Genomic DNA, 19,763 nt, shown 5'->3' with positions numbered 1-19,763 from the left:
GGGTGTACATATCTGCACACGCGTAGGTAATTAACACCTTGTTGCCATTATTATCTTGACAAGCTGTTATTTGTCAGGTAATGATAAGCAGGAAAACAAAAAGTTGTTATTTTACTTTCGCGTATCCCTGCTCCCGCGCTCTCAGAGGAGGCAATGGGTTCTGACGTTCACGGTCATGATTTGGTGGAACTTGCTGGGGGCAGGACGGACGACATCCACACCCTTACGCCCACGTCCCCTGGGGTGTCTCGCCCTGCAGGTGGCCCACGCCGACGTCCGGCCGTTTGCCAATCACAGTTCAGGTGTTCTCACCCGACGCGGATTCTGTGCATGTTTCCCCTCGCTGCATTCTTCTCACGTAAATTGTGACTCTCCATGTCCACCTCTCTGTCTCTAACTTCGGGGCCATGATCCGCCCTGTGGCCTCACTTCTCTGATGACTCTAGGAAGAGTCGTTGATTTTGCAGTTTGTTCATATTTTTGCTTGTTAGGACAGAGCCGTTACTTCTAAGCTCCTGGCATGATAGGCTGGAAACCGGACGTACATGTTATTTTTGACATAAGAAGAAAGCAAATATCGACAATACAAACTGGGGAGAAAGTTGGCCTGGTCTTTTGTTGATGGGCTCCCTTCCCTCACCTGTCCCTTCCTCTTGTCCCAGCGCTCTCGTGTAGCCTCTTCTGAAATCTTTCAGTTACCTTGTCATCCTTGACCGGGGTCATGCCTGAAGCACCTTCTGGGTCACTATTTTGGCTTGGTTTTCTTTGACCCTTTGCAAGCCTGTGAGTGTGAATGACCCTTGCTGCTGAATGGCTGGTTTGTGTCTCCTTTTCTAAATTTAAGCGTTCAAGTAGAAACTTCATCCCGCAAGGTTGGGGAGCACCGCAGGAGCTGGAAGCCTCGTTCAGAGCCCCACTGGCAACCAACGAGCACAGTGAAACCCACTGTTCATTGGTTTCTGCCAACAGCCTCCATGGAGATGCCTGATGACTAGAGCTCTTGGTTCTCAGAGCGGAAGCTCCCAATTACTCGGTGCCTTTGCTGGGACACATGAGTGTTTCGTACTAAAGTCAGGGAATATATTACCTATTTGATGATCACCCTGATGTAGATGATGTGTTTCCTTTACTGCTAATGTACCATGACTCATGTCAGAGACCAAATAAGCCTTATCATGCCAGGATTCTGTGAAACGGCCGCTTCCTTTATTTTACCATCCTTATATGGATAATCATTACATACTTTAGTTCATTTATATATTACAAACAGCTTTGTTCCTTTCCTAAAGGAGGGACATGCCCACAGTAAAGAACCCCCCGGATCAGAACCATAGAAAGAGAACAAGAATCATCTGATAGCACAGGAAAACCACAGTAAACATTTTAATGAGCCTCTTTCTGTCCATATTTCTATATTTTTATAGACATCTAGATTGTATGTGTATTATTTTTATAAGTAGATTCAGGCTCTGTGGGCTGTTTTAGAATCTACTGCCTCACTGAACAGTATCGGAGAAGTGTTTTCCATTTCAATAGATAGAGAACTTCATTATTGATTTTAATAACAGCACCGTGTGGGTAATTTATATTTTACTTAATCAATTTCCTATTAATAGACATTTCTTTTTTTCTTATTTTTCGCCATTGTAAAGAATGATTTAATGCCTGTATTTTTTTTTTTTGCGCATATAATGTCGTTCTTGTATTGACACAACATGGAAACTGTGTTCGTTAAGTGAAACTTATCGCAGGTTTGTGTCTGCGATAATCAAATATTAGAAATATAAGAAAGCGATTTGTTGAGAATATCTGAACCTGCATGATGCCACGGGAATCTAAACATTTTATCCTCGCTTGACTTAAGCATGAGTCTTTGCAGGAGCTTTGAAGTAGGGACAGAGGCTTTAATGCAAATTCTCAGGCTCCCGCCCTGGAGCGTGTCCTTACGTGCTAGAAACTAGGAACTACTCCGCACTCTGGTAGAATCTGGTCTTCTCTAGGTTGTTTTCTACACTTGCCATCAGATTTCCCTGCACACTGGCAAGTGGAACTTGATTGACCCAAAAAGTAATCTCTGCAACGGTTTCCACTGCACTGAAGTCATGATCTCACAACGTTCACATCCGCTCATCCGTTCTGCACACTTCCTTTCGTGCCTAATCTCAGCGTGTTTTTCTCTCTCTTTTCATGCCCCGTAATATGCCTATTTCCATAGTACAAAGAGACCCACCCCCACTCCAACTCCGGATCCCCCCGACAACCTTAGCTTTTTGTGTTTTTTGTTGTTAATTCTAACAGTGCCTTTGAATTTATTCGGGGCGAAAAACCTCTCACAGACACCCTTGATATATGCATGGTTATGCATTGTTACGATGAGTTATTTTCTGGTGAATGAATTGTAACTCTAAGTTATTTTTTCTTCTTGTTTGGCAACGTATGCCTGCTGCCTCTTTGAAATGTTAGTTCTTACGGAGATCCGCAACATGAAAATCTCCAGAGCTTCCACTGTTTGGGACGATTACCTTGATGTTTCTTTGTTTATATCTCATCCAGGTCATGTCTTTTGTGTGACCTTACCTCTCCGCCTTCCTTCCTCCTCTCTAAAATGAGGACGAGTGGGGCACCTGGGTGGCTCAGTCGGTTGAGCGGCCGACTTCGGCTCAGGTCACGATCTCGCGGTCCATGAGTTCAAGCCCCGCGTCGGGCTCTGTGCTGACAGCTCGGAGCCTGGAGCCTGTTTCGGATTCTGTGTCTCCCTCTCTCTCTGACCCTCCCCCGTTCATGCTCTGTCTCTCTCTGTCTCAAAAATAAATAAACATTTAAAAAAAAATTAAAAAAAATAAAATAAAATGAAGACGAATAATAGTCAGCTCGCCAGGCGGCTGTGGGAAGCCAATGAGATGACATACGTAAAATGCAGGTGCCTGGTTGGTGCTCGCTAAATGGTAACTCAGTGACTCATCTTGGTTGCATTTATCACATTTGCATTTGTTTGTATTTATCAAGATTTCATTTTTGATAATAGCCATCCTCCTCCCTTGGATGGTAAGAAATAAAGTTCATAAATTCCTCCTTTTGCTTAAAAAAATCTTCAGCGACTTCTTAGGGGCGCCTGGGTGGCTCTGTCGGTTGAGCGTCCGACTTCGGCTCAGGTCATGATCTCATGGTCCGTGGGTTCGAGCCCCACGTCGGGCTCTGTGCTGGCACCTCTGCCCCTCCCCCACTTGGACTCTGTCTCTCTCTGTCTCTCAAAAATGAATAAACGTTAAAAAAAAACTAAAAAAATCTTCAGTGACTTCTATAAGACATGATCTTTTGCCTGTCAACTAGCACTTTCTTCTTTTTTCTTGAGAAAACTCTGAATGTGTGCAGAGGAGTTGAGCCTTCCCTCTTACTAGGAGAAACCCAGTAATCATGTAAGCCAATCACACTAATGTGGCTAATAAGGGGAGGGGGACTTCATTCAGTCTGAGTTCATGGGACACAGGGAGGTGTGTCAGCGTAGATTCTGAGAAGGACCTATTTCCCCGAAAACAGTGATCTCCTTCCTCCTGCTTTAAATGCACAGGTGTCGGGACTCCGTGCTGGGACCATGGCAGCCATGTTGCCTACATGAGGCACCAAGGGGTTAAAAAGCCAACACGACTGTAGATGTCAGGGTGGAGAGAATTCCAGGTCCCTGATGAAATTCTCACGTTTCTGCAGGAGACCCGGAAGTGACTACCTCAGATTTCTTAGCATGTGATGTAAACATCCTGTGGCAGCTGTTTTTGGGGGGTGTTACATGTGTGTGATTTGTAGCTGAGCACATTGTAACCGGGAGTTTCCTCTCCCACCGGGGATAACGGTCAGGTTTCTGGTTTGCCAGCCGGCTGCCTCCAAGTCCTCATTTATGAGATGCAGCCTCCCTCACCTCCTTTCACCCACTCGAATTCCCCCACTTAGAGCTTTGCTGTGTGTAAACCCCATGGAGATATTCGTGTCCCTGTCTCTGTAAGTCTGGTTGCCTTTGTCTGGAATTCTCTCATGCTCCTTTAATAGAACATGGATTTATCCACCCTCTACAGCCACTAACCTACATTCCATAGATGCACAGACACACAGGATGGTGTCACCCAGCACTTCTCAAGACTTGACCCCCTGAGCAGTGACAAGTATTTTTTGTAACGTTTATTTATTTTTGAGAGAGAGACAGAGACAGAGACAGAGCATGAGGGGGGGAGGGGCAGAGAGAGGGGGAGACTCAGAATCTGCCGCGGGCCCAGGCTCCGAGCTGCCAGCACAGAGCCCGACGCGGGGCTCGAACTCACGAACCGGGAGATCATGACCAGAGCCGGAGTCGACGCTGAACCGACTGAGCCACCCGGGTGCCCTTAAAAGTATTTTTTTAAACGAGACTCATATAAACTCCAGTAAGTACACATCTTGTTGAAAATGTGCATCCATAACCCCAACAGCCTAGTTCTAGGAAATGTACTCACAGTGTTGCCTGAATACAATACTCTGACACCGAGTATAATTGTGTTTTGTCTCAGATGCTTATATTTTACTCTTCCACACCATTTCAGGGACCTCCAGTGGAGGTGGATTTACATTTGCATGGCATCCTTGGTAACAGAGGCACGACGCCCCTGCTTCCCCCTTCTGCTCTCCCAACTGTGGTGTCTCTCCCCTGCCCTCTGCGGTTGCCTCCTGCCCCCTCTGGGCTTCTCTCCTGGCCTCTTCTGGCTCACGGCATCCAGATGGTCCCGGGTAGGCCACAACTCACCTAATGCCCTTGCTCGATTCACGGCTCCCTCCTGGCCCGCCATCAGATTTGGAATTGGATTCATGCCCTGGGCAGAGATGGACAAGCCTGCTGGGTCCTCCTGTGCCGGCCTCTCCAAAGCCCCTTACCCTTCCCTTGCTCTCCTCCGCTCCCGCCACGCTGGTCTTGTTAAAGCTCTTTAACCCACTAAGCTCTGCTCTGCCTCAGGGACTTTGTATAAATTGCTCATGCACGTGGTTCAGGTCCCTAATCTGCCGTCACCTCCACGTGGCCCTGTCCAAATGTTTAACTTAAATACCACCCTGCTGGGACCTCCCACCCACCACGCCCCATCCCTCTGGGACCCGAGCCCCACATGTCCATTCACCTGTTGTTGGCTTCCTCACTGGAATATAAACTCAGGGCAGATGGGGACTCGTCTATCTTGTTCAGGGTTGTATCCCCAGAGGTCTGGCTTATAGTCACTCTCAGTAAGTATTTTTCCCATGAATAAATAAACGCATTAATTAATCACTGCAAAAAAGTGAAGAGTCACATGTTTTTGAATTCAGTTCAATAAATATATTTTCAGCCTGGGAGATAAACACACACACACACGCACACACACACACACACGTATACTTAAATGGGAAGAGCTCGTTTGGAATCTTTTTCTGAGAATTGCGGAAACAGGATGATTCCTCTAGAAGGGAGCGTTTGGCAAGATCTCAGTAGGCTGGGAAAGTTTTATGCCAGCGCTCATTCCATAGACGTTTCCAGAGAACCCGCATCGTGACAGACAGCTGTGCCAATCTCCAAGGACTGAAATGTGAATTGAATGTTTTCTCCAGTCTCCTGGGATGTAGAAAGAAAAAAAAAAAAAAAGGTGATGCGCGAGATTATTGCCGGGGTGGAAGCACGTGCATGATTGGCCCAAGGCAAATTTAAGGACTCGCTTTTCGGAAGAACACTGGATCACGCACTCAGTTTTTAATAAATGACAAATAAAAACTGAAACTAACTTCATTCCTAGTCACTTTAGAACACTGTCCTGTGAAGTTCAGGTAGATGTGTGATAATGGGTTTATGGCAACTCCAAAGCCATCCGAACTCTAGTTTTCCGTTCTTTCTCACTCTCTCAATGGCGGTCGCATTGCGGGGGGACCAAGGGAGATAATGAGAAACAGAATACAGCCTGACCTTCCTGTGGACCATAAACATCTTCCAGTAGTGTTAAGTGGATGCTAAATATATAAAGTTAATTATTTTGCGAACCGGTGTCCTTCAGAGATTAAATTGTAGTTTATCTCCTGCCCACTCACTGATGCAGCAAGAATTCTCCAAGCAACCTGATCTAAAAGCAGCAGCCTCAGTAAAGAGTCTTCCTGTGATGTTAGTTCTTGAGTCTCTTTTTGGGGGACTTGAATTATGTTGCTAATTATTTCAAGCGCCCACTTTCCTTCGCTGGCGTGGACCTGATTAACGTATGGTTTTCCACTGTAACGTCTCAGCTGGGGTCTTTCGGAGCAGGAAACGCTCCAGTGGAATTGTCTGTGGAAGGCGAAGCTGAAATGTTTATACTGCATGGTCATGCAGTGCTTATCTGGCCCAGGGAGCTGCCTGCACTGGGTTTCCTTGCGCTCAGGTTTATTTTCTGGCACTGCTGACGGATGTGGGACCCCAACCAGAGTAATTAAAGCGAGTTCTGGATCTCTGTATGGGAACAACTAGATTGCTTCTCAAAGTCTGATGGCTATCAAGAGGGAGAGGAAAATACAAAGAGAGGAAATTAATTCACACACTAATGAATTTTTAAATTAGTATTTAAAAATCCAAACTTCAGCAGTAAACTTCCCTGTAGGGAATGGTATGGGATGGTCTGGGTTATTAGGGGGAATGAAGATACTAAAACAAACTTATGGATATAAGGCAATGGAAGATGTTTGAAGGTCAGTGGCGGCCGTCCAACTCAGGATATGAAGCCAGTAAGAGGAAATATAGGTTTGTTATTGCTGTTTTTCTTTGAAAAGGAGTAGGAACGATCTCTAAATTTAAAATAAAGGATTCCATGATGGAAGAAAGACATATCCCTGAAAGGGCATTAAAACGCTCTTGAATATAAATTAGCCATTATTAATATTTTTAATTTGCTGTGTGTCATAAATCATCCTTTTATCGTATACTTCGCCAATAAAACTGAGAAGTTAAGCTAATGTTTTCAGGATAATTATTATAGTTGTCTCTAGGTATGATGGCTCTGAGATACATAATAGAGCTCTAAAGAAATAAAGCCATGGTGGTGTCTTTCACTCATGTTGTATAGCTACGACTACAGAGGTCTGGCGTCCCAGAAAAGAGGAATGAAATTTTAAATGTATGCATCCTAATGACTACTTTGAATATTTCCTTCCAGAGAACTTTTTTAAGATCTCGAAATGGATATATCTGCATTTGCATTCACTCCTGGTCTATCTATCAAGCATTAAGAAGAAAGTGTTAGAAAGATGAATCTTAAACATGGAAGGGACAAGACAACCTTTTTGGAGTCCTACCCCAGTGACAACTGCAAAGGATTGCTATTGCCAAGAGGGTGGCCGTGGTTCAGCTGGGGTGGGTGCCGGTCATAGCCAACCACGGAGGCCAGGGGCAAACATTCGAGGGTCCTTCAACCATTTTTGTTGTAATCATACCATCACGGCTCATAAGTCGAAGAAACTCTACACCCTTTTCCTGCTTTCAATCTTTGTATTCTGGAATCTTTCTTGTATCCCGTTACCAACCCAGCCCTCAAAAATACCATTTAAATGATGTTCTTCTGTTGCTGAAAAGAACATGTCGTAAGCCACGGGATATGTCCTAACATGTCTTTGATCCTTTATTACTTTCTTCAGGTTGTGATAACAAAATACCAGAGACTGGGGAGCTTCCGTAACAGAAAGGTATTCTCTCAGTCCCAGAGGCCGCAAGTCCAAGATCGAGGTGTCGGCAGGGGCTGGTTTCTCCTGATGCCTGTCTCCTTTTTGCTTGTGGGTGGTGGCCTTGTCCTGGTGTCCTCAAACAGCCGTCCGTGGACTCTTCCCCCTTCCTGAGGGGTCTCATGGTGACCAAGTGTGGCCGCCACTTTGAAGGAGCTGAGAGGGAAGAACGTGCAGAACAAATCCAGCCCAACTCATGGCATTTATCTTTGGGTGACTTCTGGTCCTGTTTCGTTAAGTGTCTGTCTGCTATACTAACAGGACTTTAATGTCGCAGCTAAATCACAGTTTTGGAACCCTTCCTGGCCTTGGAGGACATCTCTGCACCCATGTGTGTGGAGAGGAGGGGGAGAGGGGCGGGGGCTCACCCCGACAGTTTGCCCTGCGGGGCGGATCTTCAGAGAAAGTCTTTGTCAGCATGTGAGCCTGTGACCTTCCCGTGTGCCTGCAGGCTGCACACACGCGTGCTCCGAGGCGTGTATCCCGGATAGGGGCTCAGGTGTGCAAGTGGGAGCTGCCACAGAGGCTAAGTTCTCACTTCCTCATCCTGATGGATTTTTCTAGATCCCCTGCCACTTTGTCTTTATATGTTTACAGTTTCTTTTGTGACGAATATACGAAATCTCTCTTCGGTCAATTTGAGTGGGGTAATTTAACTCAATGACACTTAATCCACGTTTTAAAGGAATTAGAGCCAGAAAGGGTGTGGAAAAAGCATACCTCCCGTGCCCATCAAAAATTCGTTTTGACTTGTAGACGAAGGGAAATCACCGGTAAAACAGACCAGGCTTGAGGCCAGGACAACTCTTCATGCTGACACCACTTCCCTTGAATTAAAATATTCTCTTAAATTATTTATCCGGTTTTCCTTCTGGAAATTAATCTATGAGACAGCTTCTAAACCCTAAACAACACGAGAAAGAAATTCCTAAGTATATTATGAGGACCGAACGGTTGCTATATCTTTACATCACTGTTCTTGCTAATGCTTCCATGTTTAAAAATTGTAGTTTTATTTGAATTATCCTATTTAACACGGAAAATTCAACCAACCAAAGCTGCCTGGAGTAAAAATTTGAGTCAACTAATATACTTAGGTGTTACACAACTCTTTAAAATTTTTTTAACGTTTATTTATTTTTGAGAGAGAGAGAGCATGACAGGGGAGGGGCAGAGAGAGAGGGAGACACAGAATCCGAAGCGGGCTCCAGGCTCCGAGCCGTCAGCGCAGAGCCCGATGCGGGGCTCGAACTCACGAACTGCGAGATCGTGACCTGAGCTGAAGTCGGACGCTGAACCGACTGAGCCACCCAGGCGCCCCGATGCTGTACAAATCTTAAAGTCTAAAATGAACACAACCTTTAAACAGTTTCTCTTACGACCACGGCCATTCCAAACCAGCTACCTGAGGCTGCATTCTGGCCTCAGAATTATTCAGCTTGATGGCGTTTGTGTCTTGTTTCGCTTCATTGGATTTGAGGTCCTTGTAGTCCGGAAAGCTCTCTGCTACAGTGCAGCCTCCCTGCTCTCCACTGCCATAAACATTAGGCCACTTCACCCACGTTGCTTGTGTAACTGGTCCTCCTGAAAGCATTTGCTTTGGGTCTTGATCTATAGCCCGTGAAACTTTGGAGGACCAGATGTAGACATCCTCTAAACAGCCTTCCCTGCTCCTTTGAACCCCTCCTTCCCTATAACCCCCTTCTCTTCCGCACCTCCGTGTATGCTCTGTTCTAGTATGTGTTCGGTTACTCCATTCTTGCGGAGTTGTGCGTGCGGGGGGAACGCCTTTTCAGTTGGGCCCACATTCTACCCACTTGTCGTCATCACAGATCCTGAGGCTTTATCTGGGAGGGAGGTCGATATCCTAACGGTGGGCCTTCACGACAAGGGACGGGGATCAGGAGCGGCTGGAAGGGCACAGGGCACACACCCAGTCACAGTTCAGGCTTCCGCCCCGGGGTGTGGTCTGCTCTGAGCAGAGGTCAAGGACTTGGGGGTTTAAAGACAGAGTGATCTTGCGTGAGAGACTTATCCGCAGGTGTCACAGTCTGGGTAGCCTCCAAAGTCAGGTGGGCCAGCGTTAAGGCTACAGCTGCGTCATCCTGTGTAGAATAAGACCACCAGTAGAACGTGGGGGAAATGGACAAAATTGGCCTGATGTCCTGAGCAGAGGGGCCTGGCAAGAGTGATGGATGCAGGCTAAGACCTCTGCTCGGCCTTTCGCCAAATGCAGCGAGTCAAGGTGTTTCTCGGATCCGTGCACGGGAGGATCATTACACGGGCTCAGGACATACACCTGCTGGGCACTGGGCCCTCGGGCTCTCTCAGGAACCACCTGCCTAGTTTCAGGGCATCAAACCCGTGAGAGCCACTGACACCTGCAGCGAGGGCTAGGTGCCTGTGCTGGCCGACAAGTCCCGTCCGAGAAGGCCACCAGGCGGGGATTACAGATTACGTACAGATTGTAGGTTGGCTAGGCTGGGTGCTGTGGCTTCTCAGAGACTAGAAATGGTAGAGTGATTAGTTCATGGTTTGCCGACCTGTGATTAGCACGTGGTTGGAGCTGAAGCAGCATTTATTAATGGACTGCTTTAATCTTTTCCGATTTTCTTTATTCATTGAATGCTGTGAATTCAGAGACAAAGACTCGGGAGAACCAAACCAAGAAATTGAAACATCCTCACGTCATTGTGGGAGATGAGATGGAGAATCAATCCCAGCCCGGCGCAGGCTGAGCTGCCCCTGAGCCATCAGGAAGGAAGGAGGGCTTCCCTCCGCGTGCACACTCGTGTGTCGGGCTGGTGCTCGCCATCAGAGCACGCGTGTGTCCCCGTCGGAATGCCACACGGGCTCAGGAGCCAGGCAGGGTCTGCACTGTGTTTGGAAGCAAAAGCCACAGCAGGGCCGAGAAAGGGGGTGCGTGGGACCCCGGATCATCGCATGCACAGGACAGGAGCCCCCAGGCCAGACGACAAGCACCCTCTGCAGGTCTGTCTTGCAGAGAATCACCCGGCCGGTGACACCTGCGGCGGCAGGAGGTGAATGGAGGCGCGGCAGGCGGAGCCTTGGTCAGACCTGCGCTCCGGGGAGGGACCCCCAGCGACAGCGTGAAGTAGGAAACCAAGTGCAGACTTGCCAGATAGAAACCACTTGTGGCCTGTGTGGCTGGGAGGCTGGCGTGTGCAGCTTTCGCTGGGGGGGGGGGGTCCGTGTCGTGGGGACGACAGTGGGCGGCATCCAGACCCGTCCCCTCCAAGCAGAGCACGGGACGCGCCCTGAAGACACAGGGGAGGGTGGCCCGCACGCCAGGGTTCGGACCTCTAGCCCGGGGCCCGGCCAACACCAAGCCCCGACCGCGAGGACAGCAGAGACACGTGGGGACACACACCTGTCATTGCTTCAGGCACGATGTGGGGGTTTGAGCCGCCTCGTTGCACTCAGCAGAGCTGCATGGCGGGGCTGGGGGCCTTCGTGCGTTTGGAGCTCGTGCTTGTTACCAGCCCGTCACCCTCTCTGCCTTCGGACACCCCAGGAGGCGGACTGGGGGTGTGTGTAATCCCGGAGGTACAAGGAGGCAGCTACCGTCCAGAAGCCGTGAGGGAACTGGCCGGGGAGGGTGGCTGGTGGTAGAGGACGGTTTCTTCCAGGTCGCCTGACGCCGGCCGAAGTTTCGCGAAACCGCGTCTGGGCCGGGAGCCCTCCCACGGGGTCCTCTGGCCAGAGCGGACGCGCCTTTTTCTTTCCAGCGGCCCCTGCCCCCGGCTGCACCCCGTCACGGCTGATTGCACGTGGACGAGTGCTTGGGGGCAGCAGGGGAGGGGCCTGGGGAGCACCCGCATTTGGTGGCAGGTGCCCAGCACCCCACGCTGTCCTCCGGGACGGGCTGGGCCGCGGCGGGCAGAGCAGAGCACCCGCGGCTTTCTGCCCGTGGAGAACATCCGACCTCCTGTCTCCTCGCAGCGAGGTGCCTGGCCCCTCACTAGAAGGCCATCAGACAATCCTTCCCGTTTCAGACGACGGAACCTGTTCCTTTAAAGCCAACACGGTTCCTGCTCCTCACTCAATGGCACGAAATCGGCAGAAGGTAAGACATCAACGCTCATTTCAGCTCCCGGAGGAAATACCGTCCAGACAGCGGTGACCTAAATCGTGCCTGAAGTAAAAACATCGCTGCGGCCGGGGCTTTCTCTCCAGCTCCACCTAAGCCCTGCCCCTGTCCTTTTTGCTGAAATATTTTGGGGCCAGTTAAAGAAAAAAATATTTCTTCGGCATATGTTATTATTTAATAAGATGACAACGTGGCCTGTAAACCGAGAATGAGGGCTGAGGGCATCGGGATGGTTCTGGGGACAGCTTTTCTGTGACAGCCTGCAGCAGTAACATGGGCTCGATTGTTGCCCGTGGCTGGTTTAAGGTGCTTCAGAAGCCCTCGCTTTTTGCCGAGATGTAGAATTCTGAGAGTGGCTTCTAATTTATTATTTTCTTTGACCGTTACAATGCTATGAGCAAAATGGAAGGAAGGAAGGAAGGAAGGAACAAGGGAAGGAGGGAGGGAAGGAGGGAGGGAGGGAAGGAAGGAGGGAAGGAGGGATGGAAGGAGGGAAGGGAGGAAGGAGGGAAGGAAGGAAGGAAAGAAGGAAGGGAGGAAGGCAGGAAAACTTGGACTGCTGGTGGTCAACAAATACAATCATTTAGAAATGGAATTGGGAATTGAAAGCCATAAATTAAAAATACTTACTACTTTTGAAGGTTTGCCTCACATTCTCCCTTAAGAGGCACGGCTGAAGAGTTGGCAGGAAAAAGGAAATGATTAATTTCAGGAGGGGAAGGTCAGCGGGACATTCCCGGGAAGAGGTTTTGAAGGATGGATGAAGGTCTTCCAGGCAGATGGGAGGAGGGGGTCGGGCTCCAAACAGAAGAGCTAACACATGGTTTCTACCTTTCCAGACCCAGGACGGGACTCAGGATTTATGTTACAAAGCAAAGGGGGAGAGTCCTGTAAAAATCTAAGCTCACATACAAAGTGGAATCTTTTAATCAATACTGAAGCAAATTTGTTCTAATTAGTGTGTAAGACTTTCATAAGTCACTTTGCTTTATGCTTGGCTTAGCCTTTCTCTTTTCTAGGAAAAAAGAACCTATCTCCCCCTAAATTATGCACTTGGAATTGGTTAGGGAAATGAGAAGCTTTACAGGGGAGGATAACATAAAAATAAATCTAACATTTTCAACATTATTACTCGTCATAATATTTCAGTTCCCAGATAATATAATGTATCCAATTATTTCTTTCTGATTCTTGATGTCATTGAAGATTTAGAAGTTAAGTGTTACAGGAGAAAATCTGGAATAAAAAAACAAACCCAAAAAGGACTTTACGGTGACGAGGCACATTTTAAGCGAGATCACTCTGAGTGAGCCATTTAAAAACCTACCTATTTGTTGATCAGCTTGAATTGTCATTTTGCTCCTGTTAGAATCAGCACGTACGCACTATTTTGTTTCAGAGGACTCGTTAGGAAGGGAAAAACCTTGCAATTTTAATTTTATATATAACCTTCCCCTTAACAGTTACACTATTTAAAAAAAATTTGTTTTAGTTATTTTTGAGAGAGAGAGAGAGAGACAGAACATGAGAGGGGGAGGGGCAGAGAGAGAGGGAGCCACAGAATCCAAAGCAGCTCCCAGGCTCTGAGCTGTCAGCACAGAGCCCGACGCGGGGCTCGAACTCATGAACCGTGAGATCATGACCTGAGCCAAAGTCAGACGCTTAACCGACTGGGCCACCCAGGCTCCCCAAAAGTTAGATTATGATGCACACATTTCCAGACTACCCAATTCCCAAAGCAAATAAGAGAAACTGAGAAGTCTGACTTCACAATTCGACCTAAATCTTGGCCTCAGTACGTGCAGCTCTGAAAACTCATTTGTCACAATTTTAGAATCCTCGTCTGTTGCTTTTGCTGATAGAAATGAGACTGCTGGCAGGGGTCGGTCTGTCATCGGGGGCGTTTAACCCCTTTATCTGCGGGTTCGCTAAAAAGGTCACATTCAAGGTCCGAGCACAAAGGATGTATCTCACTCTGCTCGGGTGCTTCAAAGCCTTTGCCAACAAGCCTTCCTGGCCTAGTTGCTGGATCAGGGCAATGGCGCGTTAAATTTGAACAGTCGTTGTTAAGATCATCTCAGTCCTATGAACTCATGCTGTCTACAGACGTGTTTTCCTAAACAAGAGGAGAGTAAAGTTTCCCGACTGGTGAAGGCGGGTGGGAGGCGTATCACCACCACGTGAGACGTGATTCTAACTGCCCCTCGTCTAACAGAGCCCAGTTCCGGAATCACGGTCCATGATGCTGGCGGGAGGAGGTGGGTGCTGTTCATCGCAACGTGGATTCCATTTGGACGGGCAGCGTGCCCAACGTCCCTTGTCACTAGGCATGACATCATAGTCAAATTCTACCAAAGAGATATAAAAAGAAATTTGCGTGGTATCCAGGAAGTTTTCTTTGAGGGGAGGGAGTGGTGACTTTCTTGTACTTCCTTTCTGTTTATTTATTTTGGAGAGAGAAGGCAGGGGAGGGGAAGAGAGATAGAGAGAGAGACAGACAGACAGACAGACCGGGAGAGAATCCCAAGCAGGCTCCGTGCTGTCAGGGCAGAGCCCCACGCAGGGCTCGGTCTCTCCAACTGTGAGATCGTGACCTGAGCCAAAGTGAAGAGTCGGCCGCTTAACCGACTGAGCTGCCCAGGTGCCCCTTTCCTCGTACTTCCATTCAGCTCCACAGAACTCTGGTCGCGGCACCAGGGCCTGTGGCCACCTCGCACCACAAAGATGAGGGGCACATTTTAGAAATGGTACCATACCGGGGTTTGGGGCCCTGGTCCTTGATGGCCGCGGGATTGTCACAGATGTGGTGCCCGCCCAACCCAGGCGGCCAGTTCCTAAACGGAAGAGGTAGATACGTTCCCAGTGCCTCAGGACTTGAGTTTACCAAGATGGCGGCTGTGACCGAGAGTGGTCAGTAGCTCTTAAGTAAGAGTGTGTCCGTGGGCTCTGGAAAGAACGCATCTCATCTCAAACTCCTGCTGCTCGAATTACACGCTGCGGGGGGGGGGGGGGGCTGTTTGCTTGTGTATTTTGAGGAAGTGATCTAACCCTTGTGAGGCTCAGTTTCCCAGTCTGTACAATAGGGGCAATAACACCAGGCTCCAGGGTTGTCGTGAGTAACCAAGGACACGGTCTTGGGGAAAAGCCTGCTATACAAACCCTGGGTGGCCACGGGCCTCTGAGACACACGTGTGACTTATAATAAAGTATGTGGACATTTCCGGGAGTGGAGGTCTCGGGAGGGGCCTCCTGTGCCCCTCGCAACAGAAGGAAAGCAGCTCCAGGGGCTGCAGCCTGACCCCCGGCGGCTCTCAGTCCCCGTGACGTGACAGCTGCAGCTCCCCTCTGTCCTGCCGACGTCTGCAGTCGGATATTTGAAGGAAGCGTCTCTGAAAAGCATTAGTATTTTGGTGATGGGCCCCGGGAAGCCCATCCCGGCATACATCTCAGGTTAGGGTTTATCTCCCCGTCTTGAACATATGAGAATAAAACACTCCGACAGCTGTTCAGAAATGGGAGAACACGTTTCGGGCTTGTGGGGCCAACTCACAGCGCCATCCAGACACGACAGCTTGTCTCCGGCTGGGGAGACGCTGGGGAGGTCCCTCAGTGCGGCTGGCGCAGGAGACCGTGGCCGGGCCCGGGGCCGAGCTCGTGCACAGGCAGCAAGGAAGGGCCATCGGGAGCCAGGAGGAACACACACTGTGTCCTCCAGAGGCCCCTCCGTGCTCCTTAGCTGCCTGGGACACAGGCTCTGTCCCTGGTCTCTCTTGGAAACATCGGGTGGAGAAAAGCCCGCCGTAAGGGGAGTACCTGCCTCAGACGCCTGAGCGTCACTGCTGATTTCTGTCCGCGCCCGACGGTGCTGTGACCCCCAGCGCCTCTGTGCCCCAGCGTCCTCGCGGGGAGCGCCTCCTCCGGTCCCCAGGCCCTGCGACACCCCTCCCCCGCACACACACGTGCACACACGGGCACACACCGCCTCCACGCACACACACGCGTGCACACATTCATACACATACACACTCACTTCTTCGCCCGGATAAACTTTGCATTTCTGTCCAGACGTTCTCGCCGTCCTCACTGCCGTGGCTGACCTGGAGCCTGTCGTCTGTGCTCCCATGATGCCCTGGCTGTCACCGTCCCGCAATAAACACATACTTTTAGACCTGTCCATACGCGCACCTCTCTTTCTGACTACAGTGTGAGTTTGTTGCAAACAGGCACTGAGGACCTTCCAGCTTTTGTCTCTTTATAAACCAAGCCCGCCACAGTGACTGAATCGCAGTGAGTCGTGAGTCCGTCTACACTGAACTAGTAAAAAGGGCTCAGCGTGTAGACGGCGTGTGCAGGCCCTTGAGGGCAGGTCGGACTGTCCCCGCGGAATGAAGCAGTGTCTCCAGTGTTACTTTTAAGAGACCTTTCCGTGCCCGATTCCTATCTCGCCAGGCTGTGGGCGAGAGGGGAGCCTTGCGGGATGAGTCCACAGATGACGGGAAGAACACACGGTATCCCAAAATGTGAATATCCACCCTCGCCGGCTTTGCGATTTCCGAGTGCCTTGTAACCCACTCGCGCAAAGGTTCAACAAGCAATAAAACGGCATTTTTATTTTTGCAGAGGGAGAGTTTACACAAAATCAACGTGCTTGAAACTGGTTTCAAAAAAGCCTAAGTTGATGACAATAGGTCTCCCGTTTTCCTTTGTGGTTTGTTTTATTTCTGCAGATTTAAAAGATTCCTGGCCTCCTCCTGTTGCAAATTAACGGCTGGGGTAACAAAGCTGGCTCCGTGCACGGGTTGGAGGAAAAGTGCCCTCCTCTCTTTGTGCCACAATTACTACAAGTAACGGGATCATTCCAGATTCATTTAGTTTGGCTGTTTAAGGCCGGGTGGGGAGCCCAAGAGGAGACTGTAAGGGGCCGGCAGATGGCGGGAGGAAGGAGTCCTGCCCGGCCCCACGTGGACCAGCCCCACACGGACCAGCCCCTGGAGAGCCGTTTATGCCACTGAGCCTGTGACGTCTTTTATTTGCTTTCTAACAAAGGGCATTTTTTTTTCACATTCTAGTTATGAATGAATGTTAAGGGTAAGAAACCTTTTAGGAAGATTCACACCTTTGCATTGACTATGTTTGGAAGGCGCGGAGGGTCTCTTAGATCCTATGCAATGTGTCTGGACAAGGGCTCTGCTCGTTCTGATGACCATTGACCTCAGACTCATTGATAGAAGTGACTGGTAAGAATGGTCTCATATTTTTCCAACCATTTGATGGTAAAAATATCTTCTGTTATATTGGTTTTGTGTCTTTCCTTATATGGTCTATTTATTTTTTAAGTTTATTTTTTTATTTTGAGACAAAGGGAGAATGTGAGCAGGGGAGGGGCAGAGAGAGAAGGAGAGAGAGAATTCCGAGCAGGCTCCACACTGCCAGCGCAGAGCCCGATGCAGGGCTTGAACTCACAACCGTGAGATCATGACCTGAGACGAAATCTAGAGTTTGATGCTCAACCCACCCAGCTGCCCAGGCGCCCCTATTGTTTAGCTTTTAAAAACTGATGTGTTGTTTTAAAGTCCTCATTGAGGTAAATATGTGATAAACTGCGCAAAACTCGATGTTTTGATGTCTTTATACAGCAGTGACGTCATCAGCAGTCTGGACAGTGAGCTTATCTGTCACCTCTCTTCTCTGTCTTCCCTCCCCCTCCTTCCAGCCTCTGTCCCGCCCTCAGGCAACTGCTGAGATGCTTTCTGTCCTGCAGGCTGGTTTGCATCTACAAGGAATATGCGATGGAGTCCACAGGAGGCACTGTCTCCGGGCAGGAGGAAGGACCTGGCTCCTTCCACTCCAATGGTTTTGAGGACCAGTCACATGGTTGCGTAGATGATCGTTCTTTTTACTACTGAGCAGCACCGATCACATGGATAGACTGCAATTTGTTTACCCCTCACCCTTGAATGGACATTTTTGTGGTTTGCGGCTTTCGACGATTACAAATAAAGCTGCTCTGAATGTGACCTTTCGGACAATTACACGTTTTCACTTATCTTGAGTAAAAACAAACAAGCCAAACAGAATGGACTTGACTGGTCACGTGCTAGGTGTGCGTTCAGTTAAGAAAGTTCCAGATTGTGCCACAGAGCCCTTCTGGGCATTCTGTGTTCTTGGCAGGAATCCACATTGTTCGTGTCTCTCGTTTTTTCTTTTAAATTTTGCCTTTTTAATAAGCATATAGTTCTATTACACTATTTGCTAATCTGTGATTTCTTAGTGACTATCCAAATAACTTTTCATATCTTCACTTGTAATCGATGTATCTTCTGTTGTGAAGTATGTGTTCAGATATGTTGTCCTTTTTTCCCACTGACATTTCTCTTACGGAGTTCTGGGAATTCTCTATGTATGATGGATACATGTCCTTTGTCAGAGATACATGATTTACAAACATTTTCTAAGAGTCTGAGGATTGTTTTTCATTTTCCGAACAGTATCTTTCAAAGAACAGATGTTTTTAATTTTGATGAGGTCAGAGCATGGTAAAAGCTGACTGAGAATAAATCCAACATGGAAACCGCAAAGTCCAGGCATGAAAAATGGACCTATCCTACTTGACAACTGAGGTCAGCTGTATGCAAAGACAGTCAAACTCAGACAGGCCGAGAGCCAAAAAATCATTCGTGTTTTCCATGATACTAATCTTAAATGGGCCATGTGACTCACAGCTCCAGTGGAATGACATAGTTTATGATTTTGGAACTCAGTTCGGGACACTCAACTGTACTGCCATCTTGGAATTATACAGAAAACACAAGACACTGTGGTTATTCCAATACTGAGCTGCAAACCACGGCAAGTGTACCGTATGAGATGGGGTAAAAAAAGACTGAGGCACAGCCCGTACAAACATGTGGTAGTTTCTACATATTGTAGAAGTAAACTCTATTAAGAGATCATAAAAACAGAAAAAATAAACTAATCCTCAGGAGATGATGAATCAGAAATTAGCTTTATTCTCAGCCTTCATGGACACGTCGTCTTTTTATCAAAGTAGAATTCTCTTTGTACAGTAAGAGGAGTTTGATGCCACATCAGGCTAAAAAGACCAGTTGAGAGATCCATTTTTAGCTCTGCATGGATATTATCCCATGAGCGGAGAACTTTGGGTCTTATGATAAAGGAGTCATAACAAAACATTTCAAGACATTTCAAGACATTTCTACAAGCTATTTGTTTCTGGAAACGTGGGAAATTATTCATAAGAATTTTTCCAGGGTCCACTACAAGGGATTTGACATCATTAGTAGAGGATTCATGTTAACGAGACCAGAATGATAAATGAGAGGAGAGGAGGGGGAGGAAAAGACTGAGAGAGAGAAATAATAGTAAGTAAGCATTTACACGCAGGAATAAAAATTCTCCCCAACTCCTCCGTTTGGATTTCTATGGCCCATGCTCAAAAACTCCCTGACAGCTTGTTCCAATATGGCTGAACATTCAATATGGCGGAATGGGTAATGGTCAAGACCACAGTGGTGGACCACACACATACGAGGGTTTGGGAATCGACAGCGGTGGAGAGATGGTCCTGCGCTGGCTTTATTGGCACAAAAGACGTGCCGTGCGGCTTGTCCGTGTTCTCTTCCCCTCAACACCGTTTCTCTAAACCTAAGATGCTGATCGAGGTCGGAGCTGAACCAAAAGCTAATGTTGGACACTTTGCTCGCCAGCCAGTCTCCGATTTCTGACTCAAAGCCGTGTGTGACAGGACTTGATGGCATGCTCCCTCCTATGTTGGGAAAACAAAGTTTTGGCCAATCAGTGGATTCCCTTTATTCAAAAGTGTTTTTTTTTCCTTGTCAAACTAGTCTTTGGGCTTGGGGACGCAGACTCTGAGAAAAGGCAAGCGGTAAGGGTGCAAATGCGGAAGAGG

Source organism: Panthera pardus, unplaced genomic scaffold (assembly GCF_024362965.1).
Source record: "Panthera pardus isolate Hobbes unplaced genomic scaffold, ASM2436296v1 HiC_scaffold_26, whole genome shotgun sequence".
NCBI lineage: Eukaryota > Metazoa > Chordata > Mammalia > Carnivora > Felidae > Panthera > Panthera pardus.
The sequence above is the reverse complement of the archived record's forward strand: the minus strand, read 5'-3'. Positions refer to the sequence as shown.